We start from the raw sequence: 16,524 nt of genomic DNA, 5'->3' as shown, positions 1-16,524 counted from the left end.
GTCGTGAAGCGTGGTACCTGTACAAAGCAAGGTATCCTCCGGTAGCAAGGGGGTTGCTTCTTGGGTTCCCTCCTTAAGGGAGCTTATGTTGCTGTGGAGGGGTATGAAGTGTCACATTGTACACTTCAAATAAAGTTCAGTAAAAAAATGCAAAAAGGGAGCTGTGTGATGTGATAACATGCGCACATTGCCCCCTGCCAAATGGCTCTGCAGCTCAAAATGTAGAGCAAACATCAATCTTTTAATCTGCAGGCTTGTGTAAGCGGGCTACCCTTCTGCTACTGAAGATGACAATGGCAGCTTATGAAGTTCACCATCTCTGATACAAGTGTTCAGGGTTCTTACTGTCTCCTTATAGCAGCACTTCCACATTTAAGGTGGTTGTAAACTCTTACATATACCCAGTGAAGTGACTGGCCTCAGGTGATACACAGAGATTAAACAGATCTTCCTACATATGTTGTACCTGTTTATCTACATCCATCTTTCCCCTACATCCATTCAAATTGCAGAATTTACACGGGATCTCTCAACTCTGAAAAGCAGGAGGCGGGGAGCTGAAGTTAAATTAGTGAGGAGAGCTCTGAGAGCTGATTGGAGTGATAAGGTATGGCAGTGATCAGGGTACTGGTATGGGGTATAGCAGTGATCAGAACGCTGGTATGGGGTATGGCAGTGATCAGGACGCTAGTATGGGGTATGGCAGTGATCAGGACATTGGTATGCGGTATGGCAGTGATCAGGGCTCTGGTATGCGGTATGGCAGTGATGAGGACGCTGGTATGCGGTATGGCAGTGATCAGGACACTGGTATGCGGTATGGCAGCGATAAGGACACTGGTATGTGGTATGCCAGTGATCAGGACGTTGGTATTTGAAATGGCAGTGATCAGGACGCTGGTATGGGGTATGGCAGTGATCAGGATGCTGGTATTCGGTATGGCAGTTATCAGGTTACTGGTATGGGGTATGGTAGTGATCAGGATGTTAGTATGCGTTATGGCAGTGATCAGGACGCTGGTATGGGGTATGGCAGTGATCAGGACGCTGGTATGCGGTATGGCAGTGATCAGGATGCTGGTATTCGGTATGGCAGTTATCAGGTTACTGGTATGGGGTATGGTAGTGATCAGGATGTTAGTATGCGGTATGGCAGTGATCAGGTTACTGGTATGCGGTATGGAAGTGATCAGGATGCTGGTATACTTTATGCTAGTGATCAGGTTACTGGTATGGGGTATGGCAGTGATCAGGACGCTGGTATACGGTATGCCAGTGATCAGGTTACTGGTATGGAATATGCCAGTGATCAGGTTACTGGTATGGGGTATGGCAGTGATCAGGTTACTGGTATGGGGTATGGCAGTGATCAGGTTACTGGTATGGGGTATGACAGTGATCAGGATGTTATGGCAGTGATTAGGTATGGCAGTGATCAGGGTACTGGTATGGGGTATGGCAGTGATCAAGACGTTGGTATGTGGTATGGCAGTGATCAGGATGCTGGTATGCAGTATAGCAGTGATCAGGACGTTGGTGTGCGGTATGGCAGTGATCAGGATGCTGGTATGCAGTATGGCAGTGATCAGGATGCTGGTATTTGGTATGGCAGTGATCAGGACACTGGTATGCATTATGGCAGTGATCAGGACGCTGGTATAGGGTATGGCAGTTGATCAGGACGCTGGTATGCGTTATGGCAGTGATCAGGACGCTGGTATGGGGTATGGCAGTGATCAGGACGCTGGTATGTGGTATGGCAGTGATCAGGACGCTGGTATTCGGTATGGCAGTAATCAGGACGCTGGTATGCGGTATGGCAGTGATCAGGATGCTGGTATTTGGTATGGCAGTGATCAGGACACTGGTATGCATTATGGCAGTGATCAGGATGCTGGTATGGGTTATGGCAGTGATCAGGACGCTGATATGGGGTATGGCAGTGATCAGGACGCTGGTATGCGGTATGGCAGTGATCAGGACGCTGATATGCATTATGGCAGTGATCAGGACGCTGGTATGGGGTATGGCAGTGATCAGGACGCTGGTATGCGGTATGGCAGTGATCAGGACGCTGGTATTCGGTATGGCAGTAATCAGGATGCTGGTATGCGGTATGGCAGTGATCAGGACGCTGGTATTCGGTATGGCAGTGATTAGGATGCTGGTATTTGGTATGGCAGTGATCAGGACACTGGTATGCATTATGGTAGTGATCAGGATGCTGGTATGGAGTATGGCAGTGATCAGGACGCTGGTATGCGGTATGGCAGTGATCAGGACGCTGGTATTCGGTATGGCAGTAATCAGGATGCTGGTATGCGGTATGGCAGTGATCAGGACGCTGGTATTCGGTATGGCAGTGATCAGGATGCTGGTATTTGGTATGGCAGTGATCAGGACACTGGTATGCATTATGGCAGTGATCAGGATGCTGGTATGGGGTATGGCAGTGATCAGGACGCTGGTATGGGGTATGGCAGTGATCAGGACGCTGGTATGCGGTATGGCAGTGATCAGGACGCTGGTATGCGGTATGGCAGTATGCGGTATGGCAGTGATCAGGATGCTGATATGCATTATGGCAGTGATTAGGACGCTGGTATGCGGTATGGCAGTGATCAGGACGCTGGTATGTGGTATGGCAGTGGTCAGGACGCTGGTATTCGGTATGGCAATGATCAGGACGCTGGTATGCCATATGGCAGTGATCAGGTTACTGGTATGGGGTATGGCAGTGATCAGGTTACTGGTATGGGGTATGGCAGTGATCAGGTTACTGGTATGCGGTATGGTAGTGATCAGGACGTTGTTATGAGGTATGGCGGTGATCAGTATGCTGGTATGGTGTATAGCAGTGTTATTGTGAGCACTGGTGACATTGGGGCAGGTGACAGGTGTTGGCTACACTGTTAATTATTTCTACATGGGACAGTGATCAGGGGCACTGGGGAAACCGGCACTGACAGGCTGTAGCCTGCAGCCTTTGTTCTCACAGCTGATGTGTGTGAGAGCAGAGACAACCAATCTTTACTTTCAATTTGGCATGTTTAAAATGTGATTGCTGTGATTGGACCAGCACAGATAATGTGACACATGGATCAACAGGCTCATGAGTGCGCACTCTGTGAGTACATTAACCCGCACCAGCACTGCTTCCCGTCTGCTCTTTATAGGCTGTGGGTGGAAGGAAAGTAGGGTTGCCACCTCATCCCTTTAAAACCGACCACATATTAATGACACAGGTTCTGAGGCTAATTTAATGCAGATAAGGCACCAAGTGAGTTTAATTACCACCTTAATCAGCCACAGAACCTGTGTAATTAATATGTGCTCGGTTTTCATCAATTGATACCTGCTATGGTGATCTGTTGCTGGCCTATTTTCAGAGCTACATCAGGTTTCAACTCATCCTATGCAGCTTCCCCCTCCCCCCACTTCATGCAGATAAAACATTAATAAATCAATTTATATTGATATATAATAATATATTATATTTTAAAAATCCTCTGTTCATTTTCCAGATCACAACAAATAAATTAAATGCTGTGGATGAAATTTGCATGTATTATTTCAGCATCTGACACTTGTGTCAGTGAACACAATATCAGAATTTTAACCAATTAACCTCCATGAAGACTTTACCCCCTTTATGACCAGAGACCCTCTTATGTCAGAATTCCGCTTTACATCATAATCCGCAGTGTTCCCCTTTACATCAAAGTCTGCAGCATTCCCTGTTACACATATAAAAGTATTTATATAAAAATATTTTATTTTATCAAGAAAAAAAAGTCAGTCTTACTCTCTTTTTTTGGGGGGGGGGGAGTCTTCGGAATTATAGGCTCCTATAAATGTAAATCCAGCCCTGAGAGTTCACCATTACTTGTCCTTTAGATCACCTCTGCAGGAGACCCTTGGTTATCTCACACCCATGCCTGTCTACATCTAGGCTCCTCCCACATGGCATTTAGATGGGCACTATTTCCATGATATCACTGAGGGGGGACTTCTAAAAGGGGAGCTAACACCTAATTTCAACTTTCCCCCACCATACTAAAAGGGTAATAGAGCCATCTAGTGGCAGGCAAGCTAACTGCACCTGCCAACAAAGTGGTGACATTTTTGAGTGAAATAACTTTATATTCAGACAAAATTCAGGGAACAAACATACATGCGGATGTGAGCAACATTCCAAAATATATTGCACATTCAATGCAGATCATGCATGGAAAAGATATCATAACTGTGCTATGGATAGACAATGTATAAAGTACCTGATAACACAATACAAACCAATGTACAGATCGTAGGATAGAACCCACTTATATGTTGCCATAATGAAAGGTCAGGATATGGAAAGGAAAAAGTAGGGGAGTATGAGGATTGTGAAAATCATTTGAAAGGGACTACACAAGGAGGGACTACACAAGCCCATGAAGGACCGCATAAAAGTGGGCATACTAAAGTGGTGGCATTTTTATGATTGGAGCTCTCTGATAGTATTACAGATGATCAATGACATAAAAAATGGAGAGTAGACAGTGCCAATACATATTTCTTTTTTTGTTGTTGCCCATATCAACAAACTAGATACTATTTTCCAGATTATAAAATGTTTTATAATATATAATATATTATATTGAATAAATTCTTGGAATCGATAGCACATCAATGAAAAATAGGCATATTAAATATGAGAAAGAAAATGCCCAAACCCTTGCTTTCAAACAATTGCATTTCAAGTAAATTATTTTAAATTACAGCTTGAAAACACTTGTTTAGCCTAATAACAAGGCTGATAAATACATTTTCCAATTTTAATCTATTTTATTCAGATTTACAAAACAATTAGTGTATGTAGATGGCACAGGGTCCTTGAGTAAAAGAAGCAGTGTCCCTACTTCCTTTGACTCTCATCTTTATTGAGGCACACACATACATGCCTTCTTGCCATGATGAGCTTTGCAGCCTGTGTCGGTCACAGCCCTATCAACAATAGAAGCTGCCTTCAAGCACACTTTACTTTTTTTCATGCCTTATTTTAACCAATTTATTCCAAGTTTTCCTTCACCAGCAACACTGACATCACTTTTTGTTGCCTTATTAGCACCAGGAAAACTATGTGTATTGCATATATAGAGTCCTTAAAGTGGAAGATACTAACTCATCTTAAAAATGTTCCCTTTCCCTTCATCTTACCTATCCTGCATACCCTGTGTAAAATGAGATCTGTGTTTCTCCTTACACAGGGGAGCTAGAGCTACAAGATCACATTACCAAAACGGAGCAAATATTAAAAAAGGGAAATACACCGATTTTTTTTACACAGGGTATGCAAGATAGGCAAGTGGAAAGGGAGGGATAATTTTTAATATTAGTTAGTATTAGCTTTTACTACCACTTTAAACAATTCTAGCATCTTTCCCTCTATGATGGGGACCAAAATGAATAGCAGGGAAATGAAGGGCTCTCCTCTAGCCAAACCACGTGTCCCCTCACATCCCCCCTCCTTGTGCTCTCTTGCTGGCCACCCTTTGCTCCTTTGGGCCCATATCAGATAACAAAAGCTGTACAGGCTATATGACTGCCTCAGAACAAAACCAACTCAAAAGTATTACCCTACAAACAATAAGGGGAACTCATTAAAACAGTAACCTTATTCTTCTGGCCATATGGCCTGCACCCAATTCATGAAAGCCTTGCCCCTGTTTCGATATAAGTACCGACATGTGCACCAGATTCACGTAGTTCCTTCTACAGCCACTTTTAAAATCTATCTCTATGGTTTCTACAGATTCTAAAATAATTAAAGTTGTTTTTCTTGGATAAGCAAACTGGCAGTAATTAAGACAAACTCAAAGTTTCCATACAAAGAAGGGAGGGGTTGTGTGTCTGTTACTTTATTGAAATGTTTCAATGTGTTTAACATTTATTTCACTAGTTGGTATGACGAAGGTCGCCCAGGTCCTTGGAACCAATGATACAAGTTACAATAAACTGACAGTGGATGGAGCTTGATGGGGAAGTCTTAGAGACTACAAATCAGGTCTGCTTGGTCTGTGAAAGACAGCTGATGGCAGTGGGTGGATTTCATAGCCACTATTGTATCCACCAGGGGCAGACTGACCATTTGGAAACTTGGGCACTGCCCGAGGGCCCAGGGTCAGTAGGGGGCCCCATGAGATGCCCCTGGTACCTTTTTCATAGGCCTTTTTGATTTTGGGCAAGGATACAGGGACCCCATGATCTCCTATTGCCCAGGGGCCCCCTGAGTTGTCAGTCCGCCCCTGGTATCCACTGATATCCACTGTCAAGCAGAGACCAAGTGGACCTGATGAGGAGCTGGACTAAGTGTTCCCCATCAGGCTTCATTCACCCAACAACTCGATTTCATGGTCACTGCGCCTGTTGGGTGGGCAGAGACAGATGGGGAACTCTGAAACTAGTTCCCCATCAGGTCTATCTTGCCTGTGATTGACAGTGCACAGCAGTCTGGAGATTCCAAGGCTGCTTTCAACTGGCCATGGAGCTATGGATCCAGCCAGTTCTTTGCACTAACAATCAAAAGTAAAGCAGATTGATAGGAACTAGTCTCAGAGCTCCCCAACAGGCACTGCCCACCTCTAGCTTAAAACTCCTCAGCTATGCATCTGTCAGTGTGATGTGCACAGTGGATAGTCCCTATCCACTGTGCCCATCACACTGACAGATGCATAGCTGTCCCGTCCCGGAGGGAGAACACTGAGTGTGCAGTATGGACACTCTATAAAAGTAATGCAGCGCTAATGACTAATATACCAGATAAAATCTTATAGGTGCATTTGGACCATAAAAAATACTCATAAACACATGGAATATCCTATCATGTAATATAGTTCTTGGTAGAAACGCACATACAAAATTCCTCAAAGTGATCGCCAGGTGACTGTGCTTAATCCCAGTATATAAGAAAATCCTCAGGTGGGTGTGCTCATAAACAGATAAAATGCGCACTCACCAGATGCGCATATATAAAGCACGTTGTATGGTATAATGGTGGTTGGTCAGGGATCCTTTCTTAGGGTGGTCCAGGGTGTAGCCTGGGAATGGGTGGCCTTCCTTTAGGTTATAGGATAGTGGCAAGCCAGGATATATGGATCAACCTCTTCCAGGCACTGGGGTGGTCCCCGGGGATCGCTGGGGAATTAAAATGCTCGGTGCGGAGCAAAGAAAAGGGATATTCCCATAGTGTAGTATTTTTAAAATGATACTTTAACGGTACTAATTAGTAAAGGAATACATTCCAGAAACATACACTTGTTGCAGTGCGAAAAACGAAGCAATGTAATGAAAATTGCATGAATTCAAACTGACCAGCTGGTAAATAAGATGGCTGCCGGACCTCCGTGATCCGGCGGCGTGATGTCACAACGTGCAGGGCTCCTCCTTATTCAATATATTGAATATGGCCATAATTGTAGTATTTCAAATATATGTCAATATATTTGGGAAGAATATTTTAAAAATATATTTCAAATATAATTTTCTTCCATGTGGGAAGCTGCTGTAAATCATTGCTAATAGGTGGCTTTCTTTTCTATACCATTGTGCTCTATAATCTTAGTGCTCGGGGGGCTTTTCCTAGTTTACATGTAAAATTATGTAGAGTCATCTTGGAAAAAAATAACTATAATAAATTACTTAAGGAAAGATCCATAAGCTGCACATCAAAGGCAGACCCATGTGCATAAGGAGATCTCCATGATTAAGCTTCAAGGGGTGGAGTGAAACATGTTGGATGCGTGGCCTGGCTGGAGTCTGGGCTGAGTCTGCCATGCATCTCACCTTATGCACATGGGTCTACCTTAGATGTGTGGCTTTTGGATCCTTCCTTTTGACACTGCTGTAGTTTGGAGCTAGGAAGAGTTCCATATCCTTGCCAGCACTCACAGCAGTCTAGTTTGGATTTCACCTCCCCACCTGAGCGGCACCTAATTTTGTCTTTTTTTGGGTCACAATAAAATACTTAAGCCACATCAAAATGATCCTCTTGACGACCAGCGACCTACTTGTACGTCACTGGACTTCAATTGGTTATACCTAGTTGATGCCTGCAGCTAAAGGCATCATCCCAGTACTGTTTTTTAGAGCTGATAGTGGAGGTCTCTTGTAATAGCAATTCAAGAGGCTAACTAGCCGCAGAATTGCTATTACAAGCAGCAGGAGATGACATCCCCCCCTCCCACCACCTTCCATGTTCCACCTGGATACCCAATCCACTAGCCAGTGCTTCTGCCGCCTGATCATAGAACTGGACAAAGAGCAGAAGCACTCCGTTCCGCTCTATGATATAGGGAACCAAAAGCAATGACCTTACATCTCTTCTGGTTTACTCGGATATAAACTGTGCCATTTGTAAAAAAGAAAAGCATTTGGTCACACTGATCCTGGTGTTACCAAATGCTTTTTTGGGTAGAGGAGGGATTTGGGTTCTTACTGATACTTTAGGTTGCTATTGCAAACATTAAATCATGAATCTACCTTTTCCCAAACCATGGCCCCAGTCATTCCACAGAAATGAACCAAGTTTATAAACCCACAAACCCAGTTAAAACAACTAGTTTGGTCAGATGATGATCTTTGGTGTTTGCCCAGCCTATGACCAAGGATTTCACATGCAGGATTTGTGCTGCTCTGGTACCTAGAGATTCTTATCTGTACTCTGTTTGAGGGGCAATATCGGCAATCCAATTGCCTTTATACAGTATGTATGATGCAGCTGCAAATAGTGTGTAGTTTTTCAGAAACCACACATTAGAATATGTGTGATTTGGAGATCATTGAAAAGTTTGAGTTATTTTCTGCTATATGATGGATCTAGAAAGGAGTCAAAATGGAGAAGCTGTTGGTTCCTCACATAAAGGAATGTGGAGGGACTAGTCTGTCTCTGTGCCAAGATGGGATTCCTTGATTACTGTCCATGCTCTATTCATAGATTTCAATGGAGCTGAAAGGGATTAACTGGTTCTAGACCATTTTATTAGGATTGCATTGTAAGGTTTCATATAATGTTCATCTGGCGTTTCTCACCTTCATATCCTGAATGTTTGTGGAGGCATGCTTCTTGGAGGCAATGCGTTTTATCATCATAATAATAAAGCTGGGTAAAAAGGATTTCCCTGTCTTGTACCTCAGAAGATAAAAAACATCAATGACAGTACCTATGATTTGGGCTACTCTATTGGTTATTTGTAAGGATTGTCAAGTCACTGTTCACTAAGGAAATGGACCTGTTCATAAAGCAAAAAGGGGGGACCTTGTCCACCTAAAAATTATTTGGGCCCCATACATTTAGGGTGAAGGGTTTTAACGGTGTGACAGCTTTTAAAAAGTTCTGTGATTCTACAGATGAGTTCAGTCGCATATGACTTATAGAATTTATGTAGTAGGCCCTCAGGACCTAGACTTTTGCTATTTGGAAATGAGAAGATGTCCAATTCAAGCTATTCCCTCTCTAGGTTGGTCATAGTTGGTAAGGATATTTGACAAAAATATTTTTAAGATGTTATGGGTTATAGGGTGGGATGACCACATAAAGGTTTTCATAGATAGTTTGAAAATGGTTTTAGAATTATGTCAGTATCACTGGTTTGATCAGTTTTGACTAAACAGGCTGAACTGCTGTAATACTGGCACTCAGTGGCTGAATATCTCCTTGCCATGGGAACTCTGCCATACTGAAGTCTCTATCTGCTCAACCCAGCTCTGATGAAGAAGGGCGCATCCTTCGAAATGCGTTAGACTTCATTCCCCCCCATTTTGGATTTACCTGTAACCCTGTTTGGATTATGGTTACTTATGCCTGTTATACCATCACTTTGTGAGTATATTTCCTTAATAATAAAATTAGTCACTATTTATTGAGGTAATGCGCAAGGTTTGTGCGCTCATTCTTTCATCTTCTTCTACAGTGTTATGGTTATACCTAACTGCCTTTATTGCCAAAATACAGCCCCCTCACAGAGGCTTTAAAAGCATAATTTTCCATGTCAGGACTGGTAGATTGGTTATTTTCCTGCCAGTAGTTTTTGAGGTATGATTGAATATGCTCTCCCTCTTTGTCCTTTCGGATCCATCCAGGGCTCAGTCTCCAACCCTCAGGGTTATGTGGCATTCTTTAGGAGGGGCAGGGTACTGGAGCAGCAAAATGCTAAATGTATTTTGCAGGTCGAGTGGTGTGTTTGGTATAGACAGCAATATTAACTGGCAGATATTGCACCAGTTTCTTATAAATAGTATACAAGAGCATGTGGTTGAATCAGGAATTGAAGGAACGTAGAGGTTGACTATGGCAAAATTTTGCAGGCTAACATCCAAAACAGCCATGCATCTCCTGTCAGGATCCATGAGAACATGTTTTAAGCCAAGCCAGCATTTATTATTTAGGGTTGACAGATCCAGATCATAGACTAAGTACAGTGAGTGAATGACCTGCTGCAGCATCAGACTTTTTAACACTATGACCCTACCATCTGTTATATATGTTAAATGTAAGAGAAGAATTTGGGGTTTATATATTTTTGGATATTGGAAAATTTGCTTCTGGAAGCATGGTCAAACATTCCCATAGACACACTCCTAAACCTTGTGGACAGCCTTCCCAGAAGAGTTGAAGCTGTTATAGCTGCAAAGGGTGGGCCAACTCAATATTGAACCCTATGGACTAAAACTGGGATGCCATTAAAGTTCATGTGCGTGTAAAGGCAGGTGTCCCAATACTTTTGGCAATATAGTGTACACACACACAAAGCAAGAAAAGGGATAAAGAAAAAGTAAGACAGTATGAAAGAATATATATATATATATATACATATACACACACTATATTGCCAAAAGTATTGGGACGCCTGCCTTTACAAGCACATGAAATTTAATGGCATCCCAGTCTTAGTCCGTAGGGTTCAATATTGAGTTGGCCCACCCTTTGCACCTATAACAGCTTCAACTCTTCTGGGAAGGCTGTCCACAAGGTTTAGGAGTGTCTATGGGAATGTTTGACCATTCTTCCAGAAGCGCATTTGTGAAGTCAGGAACTGATGTCGGATGAGAAGGCCTGGCTCGCAGTCTCTGCTCTAATTCAACCCAAAAGGTGTGCTATCGGGTTGAGGTCAGGACTCTGTGCAGGCCAGTTGAGTACGTCCACCCCAAACTCGCTTATCCATGTCTTTATGGACCTTGCTTTGTGCATTGGTGCACAGTCATGATGCCTTAAGAGTTCCCTTCACTGGAGCTAAGGGACCAAGCCCAAGCCCTAAAAAACATCCCCACACCACAATCCCCCCTCCACCAAACTGTACACTTGGCACAATGCAGTCAGGCAAGTACCATTCTCCTGGCAGCCGCCAAACCCAGACACAGCCATCGAATTGTCAGACAGAGAAGCGTGACATGTCACTCCAGAATCCAGTGGCAATCTGTTTTATACAACTGCATCCAACGCTTTGCATTGCGCTTAAAGTTCATGTGTGTGTAAAGGCAGATGTCCCAATACTTTTGGCAATATAGTGTACACACACACACAAAACAAGAAAAGGGATAAAGAAAAAGTAAGACAGTATGAAAGAACAAATCAAACCCTTTAACTATGAAAAGTTAGTCCAAAGAGTATTTTTTCATTACTAGCTTGTAAACACCTCAATACTGCAGATAAAGTATGCAGAGTACACAAGAGCGGCACAGAAATTTCCGAAGGGCCCTGTGTGGCCCCTAGTCCAAACAACAACACATTCTATACAGACAAAAAAAATTAAACTGGACTGCTCAAACAGTCTAAGTTACTGAGATGAAACATGGAAATTAATTCATAAAATGTGAATTCATATTCACAATTGCCTATAGACCACCATCCAGTATTACTGCTTTCTCAAATGTTCACTAAATGTTTACAAGTATACAAATGTGGCAGTGATTTGGCAAAGCCACTCTACCAAGTGTCACAGAAAAACACAAAGGCCTTACCCTGTAAAACATATGAGTAAGTGAAGGAAAATCCCCAAAAAACTGAAACAGTTAAATAGTTGCTTGGATAATGGTATTACTTTTAAAGAGGAAAATACTTAAAAAGTAGAGATGGATTAAAACTGGCAGGTTATTTTTTTGCTGCATACATCTGGCTGGGAAGTTTTCCCTTCACATTCTGTCTTGGAGACGCAACAGGAAATGGGAGAAAAATATAAAGCAAGCAAAATTCCCATCTTACAGATTTCTCATAGGGACTATTTTTTATCTCACTTGGAACTCCAAAAATACCTTTACAAAATAATGAATTACAAATTGACTAGAGCTTGTGGTGTGTTCTACTCATTATATGAATGAAGAAATCTAGGGTGTGGGCATTTATGGATTCAATTCCTCCTCAATAACTGGTTTTCTTAGGTTCAAGTGTTTTTCAAACCAAAAGTTTATTTTTCATTACTTCTGTTTCTGCTCATTTGCTTAGTCTCTATATTGTCAAAATGAGGCCTACTGTGAAAACATGCAACTGGAATCACACTTACATGAGGGCTTTAGTGAATAGAAATGTTAGTTTGTAAGTACTACAGTTACATTTAATACTGTGGGGTTTATTTACTAAAGCTGGAGAGTGCAAAATCAGGTTCACTTCTGCATAGAAACCAATCAGCTTCCAGGTTTTAATGTCAAAGCTTAATTGAACAAGCTGAGGATAGAAAATGATTGGTTTCTATGCAGAAGTGAGCCTGATTTTGTATGACCAAATTAGCAAATACAAAGCTCAAAATATTTTCTAAATCCATTTATGGGCAACTGAGCCCTGCATCCTTACAAACACAACAGATATATATTTTTCTCTCAAAACAGAAGATCCTATTTTACCATCTGTGAAGCCCCCACCTTTCCCAACCTCTTTCCATTTTTATTGTGATTATAAACAGTGGTTCCATACATTGAAACTTTATGGGCTAATTGTATTTCTCAGACAAAAATCGTTGTTACAAGAAAAAACAAATGAATGGAAATTTCATAAAAGATCATAGTAGTATCATGCCCTGAAAATTGTATTTGAGAATATGGACAGGAGCTAGGAGTTCATGGAATCTACAACAAAATGGAACCTTCCTTCTAGCCACAAGGCCCAGGGAAAAGGATGCAGCCCATTCTGAATCTTTCAGTGCATGTAGCAATGTATATATCAGGGGTGGGCAATTCAAATTCCCAAAGGGCCACATGAGAAACTGGGACTGTTGTGAAGAACCAACCGTAACTCTGCTCAATATTAATTCTTGACCTGGGAAGGTACGTAATTACATAAACATACAGAAAACAAACACCTGGTGCTAGGAATAATAATAGGTACAAAATAGGTCTCTTCAGACAGGCAGTCGAGGGATGGGGGGGGGGAGGTGGTAAAAACAGGCAGCTGAGCTGTGGGTTTAATGCCCCCCACGACTCACTTGAACTGTAAAATAACAGTTGAACTGGGCTGTTCACTTGTCACAGTAGCAGCATTTTTAACCCGGGGTGTAGAATTTGACAAGCGGCAAGTCACTAATTGAGTTCACTGAGCTGCACCACAACTATGTGCAAAGCACTCAATTGCAGCATGAAAGTGAAGCATTACAAGGTTAAATCAGGTGGTAAGGAGGCCATATAACGATGCATCACTGCCTGTCAAATGCTTTCTGAAAAGCACTGTGACTGGAAGGAGATGGCCTGAGATTGGTACAGCAGGGATTTCTGCAGATCCTGACTGGAGTGAAGAACAAGCGCACAGCTCCTGGGGTTTGAGCATGCAGATGCTAACACAGGAAAAACGTGGCCAGGCAACCTAGTAGCAGGAGCGCGTCAGGAGGTCTCCTAAGCACCCCTCTCCCACCAAAACTAAGCCTCCCCGCTGTACTGATCAGCTCCTCAGGCTCTCTCCTTCCAGTTTTACTCTCAACATTGACATCTGTCGGCGCACCTCTCTAAGCCTATCAGCTTCCTCACTTAGGCTTAGATAGGCATGCTGACAGTAGAGACATCAGGGGCCAGATATGGGCAGCCATAAGGCTGGATGTGACCCTGGAGCTGCAATTTGCCCAAGTCTGGTGTATATACATGTTATGAGCAAAAGACAGCATTGTTGTATTCTTGATACCAAGATCTGCCCATGCTAAAAACCTGGTGGGCAGAGATTAGAAGGGGTGTAAAACTCACAACTCTCCTCCCCAGGGCCTTTGTTTTAGTCCTTTTTCACTTTCATGGGGAGGTTTTTAATATAAAGAATATTTCTGGTAAGTTTATGTAAAGTTAAAATGTATGTATAGCCAATGTTTTTTGCAGTTTTGGATAGAGAAGGGAAGGTTTAAAACATTCACCAGGTTATTTTTTTAAAATTTTATTATTATTATTATTATTATTATTATTCTAATTTTCTGTCCCAGACATGCAACGGGAAGTTAAAGCAAATTTCCCAAAGTCAAAGAAATTCCCTCTTAGACAGTTCTCCATAGAATGCTTTTCACCAGGAGATGATTTTCCTTTACCTCTTATTTGATGACAACATTAAAATTGTATTGCCCCCATTTTCTCACCATTAAAAATAGAGGGGTGACTCTTACGAGTAGAAAAACAGCCTAAAAAATGTCTAAGCCTTCCCTACTATATCCAAAACTAAAAACAAGGTTTTGTCTACAGAAACACCTTAGAGAGTAACTCCACTTTTCTTGACATAACAAACCTTCCCCTCTGGGTGATCTACAGTATGTACATAGCAAGGATTACAACAAACTTTGTTGCAGATTCCTACCTTTTGTTATTCTGAAGAAATTGTTGTTTGTTCCTGTGTGTCCATGTGGAAAGTGAATCTAATAGGAGTGGTTTCATAATTAGCAGTCAGCTGCTGCACCTGCCTGGCTCTAATGAGGAAAATTGCAGGGCCTGCATCCCCTTACACATGATTTCCTATTGGGGGTATCTCACCAAAATTAAATTTTTGTTGCAATGGATGCCTGAAATCTGACTTGCAGCTTAGTGCAGATTTCTAGGAAAATCAGTGAGCCAATCACATAAGCTGGAAATGATGTTGTGTTGCTGGGGGGCATTCTGTACACCATCTGTATACAGAACATCTTCAATTACAATATGACTTGTGTTGAAACTGTATATGCTATATATTTTTTTTCATTTGCTATTGTTTTTCCCACGAAAGTGGAGTTACCCTTTAAGCCTGGGTTCACACTTGTGCGGTGTGGCATATTGCATGTGATTCGCACAGGAGCCACACTGCATTCCTGTGCAAATCACATGCAAATTCTGTGCGGTGCAATTTGCGCCATATGGCTCAAATCGCATCGCATCCACACCAAAAAGGTGCAGGACCCTTTTTCCTTTTTTTGGTTCACGCTAGAATCAGATCACTTGGGCAGTCACACCCATGCAATACGATTCTGCACATTGCACCACATTTTGAGGACCGATTTCGGGGTGTTGTTAACTTAACATACACACCCGCAGCGGTTCGCATGAACAGGGTGCAATTGTAATGCGATGCGGAATTCGCACAGAAATCGCTGCGAATTCCGCACCGCATCAGTGTGAACCCAGGATAAAAGTTTAAAAGTTGACAATGCTGATGTTTCATCACAAGTGTTATAAGTGCATTAACCATTCTTCAAAAATCCTGATTCCTACCATGTTTCGTTCTTGCAATAACGCCAACTACTATATATTAATCTGGAGATTTAGCACATACAACTGAGAAACAATCTTACAGCACATAGAAACACAAATTTATACAATGTTATTTTTAGTGTTTTTTTATACATATCAGATAAGAAATACACAATGGCAAATTATCTTTTGTATCAAAATTTTTAAATTACTTGCAAGAAAAACATAGTATTTAGTATGAAATAAGATATTAATAGACATATGCATATTCTGGAACAATAAAACCTGCATAAAACACTCAAATTATTAAATATATTAGCTCCCTTCCTATATTGTTTTTACAGGTTTTATTTTTTAACACCATTTTCATTATTCTCGTATCTGTAATTTTAGCATTTTGTATTGTAAAATACATATTCCCCCACAACATACATTACACATATATGTGGTCTTCAATACGTTGCTAATTATTTGTCAGACAAAAGGTATATGCTGTAAACAAGGTACTCACCTCACTGTAGTGTAATCCTATTTTAGAGAAAGCTGTGACCCTCATCGAACAGCAAATCCACTGCAATTAAACTCTGTTTCAAATGAAATTTTACCATAGCCAAAAAATTCACAAAATGGTCCAGACCCATTAAAAACTTGTACAATTCCTAGAACAGGAAAATTGCCCCTATCTGGCAATGGAGCAAAAATTTCCCTGACACAGCAGTGAGTTTAATTTAGGATTTGGGGGATTGATGCAGCTCACACTGTCAGAGAAACCATTATCCTTTCACCTGAGAAGAGGCTTACCACATATATGAATATTCATGAGGGGGCAGAATACTAACATGTCTATGAGTTGATTTTATACTTTTATAC

At 41.8% G+C, this 16,524-nt stretch overlaps 1 protein-coding gene across 1 annotated transcript in view; it reads right to left on the bottom strand.

Annotated features, from left to right (window-relative positions):
* The window catches only part of CNGA1 (cyclic nucleotide gated channel subunit alpha 1), a 62,711-nt gene extending 46,530 nt beyond the window's left edge, over positions 1–16,181 (bottom strand). Inside the window, exon 1 of the mRNA XM_089690121.1 lies at positions 16,166–16,181. The gene's annotated coding sequence lies outside the window, so the exon portion shown is untranslated. The remainder of the gene's footprint in view (positions 1–16,165) is intronic.
* Between the last annotated feature and the right edge of the window lie 343 nt (positions 16,182–16,524).

The sequence above is a fragment of the Staurois parvus genome, unplaced genomic scaffold, assembly GCF_062004578.1.
Source record: "Staurois parvus isolate SC_StPar_1 unplaced genomic scaffold, SC_StPar_1.0 ptg000517l, whole genome shotgun sequence".
Classification (NCBI taxonomy): Eukaryota; Metazoa; Chordata; class Amphibia; order Anura; family Ranidae; genus Staurois; species Staurois parvus.
The sequence above is the reverse complement of the archived record's forward strand: the minus strand, read 5'-3'. Positions and strand labels throughout refer to the sequence as shown.